We start from the raw sequence: 4,636 nt of genomic DNA on the forward strand, positions 1-4,636 counted from the left end.
CTAGAATTTAGAAGATTGAGGGCGGATCTTATAGAAACGTACAAAATTCTTAAGGGGTTGGACAGGCTAGATGCAGGATGATTGTTCCAGATGTTGGGGAAGTCCAGAACAAGGGGTCACAGTTTAAAGATAAGGGGGAAATCCTTTAGGACAGAGATGAGAAAAACATTTTTCACACAGAGAGTGGTGAATCTCTGGAATTCTCTGCCACAGAAGGTAGTTGAGACCAGTTCATTGGCTATATTTAAGAGGGAGTTAGATGTGGCCCTTGTGGCTAAAGGGATCAGATGGTATGGAGAGAAGGCAGGAACAGGATACTGAGTTGGATCATCAGCAACGATCATATTGAACGGTGGTGCAGGCTCGAAGGGCCGAATGGCTTATTCCTGCACTTGATTTCTATGGTTCTATGTTTCCCTCTCCTCACCCCTCTCCCTCTTCCACCCATCCCTCTCTCCCCCACCCCCTTCCCTCTCTACGCCACACCCTTCCCTCTCTCCACCCACCCCCTTCCTCCTACCCCTCTGTCCCTCTTCCATCACTCCCCCTACCCTCTCCTCCTCCCTCCCCACTCTTCCACCTCTCCCCCTTCCCCCTCCACTCTCCCTCCCCACTTTCCCCTCTCTCCCCCCACCCCTCTCCCCCTCCCTCCCTCCTCCCCTACCTCCCCATCCTCCCCCACCCCCACATCTCTCACCCCCTACCCCACTCTCCTTTCCCTCCCAAATCTGTCCTGTTTCCTCCTCCTCCTCTCCCCTCCCTCCACTCTTCTCCCCCCCCCTCCCCCCACCTGCGTGTTTGTGGGGTGGTTAATGTGAGTTTGATGCCGCAGCCCCCCCTTCACCCGCAAACGCTTTTGGGGAAACAGACCCAACAGGTCTGCACTTGGTCTAGTTAATATATAAAAGTCTGTGGCTGCCGCCAGCCGTCCGGCTGCCTTTCTGCCTTTTGATTCGTTCCATCGTGTGAAGTCACAATGCCCAATACTCGCAAATATCCAATCGGAATGGATCCATTTACATGGACGGCTGCCGGCCGCCTTTCTTCTTTTGATTCCCTGCAACTCCGAAACCAGACGCAGAATTGCCGACATCTTTTCCATTTCGGTAGAGATTTCACTTTTCTTTCTAAGTATCCGCTCCTCATTACATTTTGTCGTGTTTAAGTGCACGTTTTTAATCAAATCCTTCTCCCCCCCCCCCCCCCCCCCCAATATTTCAAAAATAAACTGGCTTCTAACCCATAGAAGAAGCACCAACCCCAGCCCCTGGTGAACGTTCCATCGTGTGATGTCACAATGCCCGATGCTCACAGATGTCCAATCAGAATGGATTCATTTACATATGCCTTTGCAGGAGCCCCAGCACCTGGTGAACGTTCCATTGTGTGATGTCACAATGCCCAATGCTCAAATATGTCCAATCGGAACTTAAGAGGGAGTTAGATGTGGCCCTTGTGGCTAAAGGGATCAGGGGATATGGAGAGAAGGCAGGTACAGGATACTGAGTTGGATGATCAGCCATGATGGTGCAGCTCAAAGGGCCGAATGGCCTACTCCTGCACTTAATTTCTATGTTTCTCTCTCTACACCCCTCTCCCTCTCCCACCCATCCCTCTCTCCCCTACCCCCCTTCCCTCTCTACCCCAACCCCTTCCCTCTCGCCCCCCGCCCCCTTCCCCCATACCGCTCTGTCCCTCTTCCACCACTCCCCCTACCCCTCCCTCCCCACTCTGCCACTTCTCTCCCCTTACCCCACCCCTCTTCCTCCGCCACCACTCTCTCTTCCCCTCCCTTTCCCTCTCTCCCCCACCCCTTCCTCTTACCACTCTGTTCCTCTTCCACCACTCCCCCGTCCCTCTTCCACCACTCCCGCTACCCCTCTACCCCTCCCTCCCTCCCTCCCTCCCTCCCCACTCTTCCACTTCTCTGCCCCTTCTCTCCTCCCCCCTCTCCCTCTCCCATCCCTCTCTCCCCCACCCCCTTCCCTCTCTCCCCCTGCCCCCTTCCCCCTATCCCTCTGTCCGTCTTCCATCACTCCCCCTACCCCTCTCCTCCTCCCTCCCAACTCTGCCACTTCTCTCCCCCCACCCCCTCCACTCTCCCTCTCCACTCTTTCCCCTCTCTCCCCCACCCCTCTCCCCCTCCCTCCCTCTTCCCCTCCCTCCCCATCCCCCACATCTATCCCCCCCATCCCCCTCTCTCACCCCCTACCCCGCTCTCCTTTCTCTCCCAAATCTGTCCCGTTTCCTCCTCCTCCTCTCCCCTCCCTCCCCTCTTCTCCCCCCACCTGTGTGTTTGGGGGGTGGTTACTGTGAGTGTGATGCCGCAGCCCCCCCCCCCCTTTCAAAAAATACTGGCTTCTCACCCATAGAATCAGCCCCAGCCCCTGGTGAACGATCCATTGTGTGATGTCACAATGCCCAATGCTCAAATACATTGTTGCCATAGAGGGAGTACAGAGAAGGTTCACCAGACTGATTCCTGGGATGTCAGGACTTTCATATGAAGAAAGACTGGATAGACTCGGCTTGTACTCGCGAGATTTTAAAAGATTGAGGGGGTATCTTATAGACTTACAAAATTCTTAAGGGGTTGGACAGGCTAGATGCAGGAAGATTGTTCCAGATGTTGGGGAAGTCCAGAACAAGGGGTCACAGTTTAAGGATAAGGGGTAAATCTTTTAGGACCGAGATGAGAAAAACATTTTTTCACACAGAGAGTGGTGAATCTCTGGAATTGACTGGCACAGAAGGTAGTTGAGGCCAGTTCATTGGCTGTATTTAAGAGCGAGTTAGATGTGGCCCTTGTGGCTAAAGGGATCAGGGGGTATGGAGAGAAGGCAGGTACAGGATACTGAGTTGGATGATCAGCCACGATCATATTGAATGGTGGCGCAGGCTCGTAGGGCCGAATGGCCTACTCCTGCACTTAATTTCTATGTTTCCCTCTCCTCACCCCTCTCCCACCCATCCCTCTCTCCCCAACCCCCTTCCCTCTCTACCCCACCCCTCTTCCACCACTCCCGCTACCCCTCTACCCCTCCCTCCCTCCCCACTCCTCTCCCCCTCTCCTCATCCCTCCCCCACCCCCTTCCCTCTCTCCCCACCCCCTTCCCTCTCTCCCCCACCCCCTTCCCTCTCTAACCCACCCCCTTCCCTCTCTCCCCCCGCCCCCTTCCCCCTACCCCTCTGTCCCTCTTCCATCACTCCCCCTACCCCTCTCCTCCTCCTTCCCCACTCTTCCTCTTCTCTCCCCCCTTCCCCCTCCTCTCTCCCCACTCCTTCCCCTCTCTCCCCCCACCCCTCTTCCCCTCCCTCCATCCTCCCATCCCCCCCTCCCCCACGTCTCTCTCCTCATCCCCCTCTCTCACCTCCTACCCGCTCTCCTTTCCCTCCCAAATCTGTCCTGTTTCCTCCTCCTCCTCTCCCCTCCCTCCCCTCTTCTCACCTCCCCTCCCCCACCTGTGTGTTTGGGGGGTGGTTAATGTGAGTGTGATGCTGCAGCTCCCCCCCCCCCCACAAACGCCGTTAGGGAAACAGACCCAACGGGACTGCACTTGGTCTAGTCTATCTTTGAAACTCTGTGGCTGCCGCTTGCCACCCGTCCGGCTGCCTTTCTGCCTTTTGATTCGTTCCATCGTGTGATGTCACAATGCCCAATGCTCACAGATGTCCAATCGGAATGGACCCATTTACATATGCCTTTGTACCAGCCCCAGCCCCTGGTGAACGTTCCATCGTGTGATGTCACAATGCCCAATGCTCAAAGACATTCTTGCCATAGAGGGAGTACAGATAAGGTTAACCAGACTGAATACTGGGATGTCAGGACTTTCATATGAAGAAAGACTGGATAGACTCGGTTTGTACTCGCCAGAATTTAGAAGATTGAGGGGGGATCTTATAGAATCTTATGTTTCTATGTTTCCCTCTCCTCACCCCTCTCCCTCTCCCACCCATCCCTCTGTCCCCCACCCCCCTTCACTCTCTACCCCACCCCCTTCCCTCTCCCCCGCCCCCTTCCCTCTACCCCTCTGTCCCTCTTCCACCACTCCCCCTACCCCTCCCTCCCCACTCTTCCACTTCTCTGCCCCCTTCCCCCTCCACTCTCCCTCCCCACTCTTTCCCCTCTCTCCCCCCACCCCTAACCCAAATCTCCAAATCTGAGGAAGGACATTATTGCCATAGAGGGAGTGCAGAGAAGGTTCACCAGACTGATTCCTGGGATGTCAGGACTGTCTTATGAAGAAAGACTGGATAGACTTGGTTTATACTCTCTAGAATTTAGGAGATTGAGAGGGGATCTTATAGAAACTTACAAAATTCTTAAGGGGTTGGACAGGCTAGATGCAGGAAGATTGTTCCCGATGTTGGGGAAGTCCAGGACAAGGGGTCACAGCTTAAGGATAAGGGGGAAATCCTTTAAAACCGAGATGAGAAAAACGTTTTTCACACAGAGAGTGGTGAATCTCTGGAACTCTCTGCTACAGAGGGTAGTTCCGGTGGCGCTGGTGTCAGCAGCCTCCACCTACAGCCCGGTATCTTTTTGTTTTTTTGTTTATTTAGTTATGTTAAAGTGTGTTTTTTTGTGTTTTTTTGGTGTTTTTATGTGGGGGAAGAGGGTACAGTGCAGGGG

This window comes from Amblyraja radiata, chromosome 11 (genome assembly GCF_010909765.2).
Source record: "Amblyraja radiata isolate CabotCenter1 chromosome 11, sAmbRad1.1.pri, whole genome shotgun sequence".
NCBI lineage: Eukaryota > Metazoa > Chordata > Chondrichthyes > Rajiformes > Rajidae > Amblyraja > Amblyraja radiata.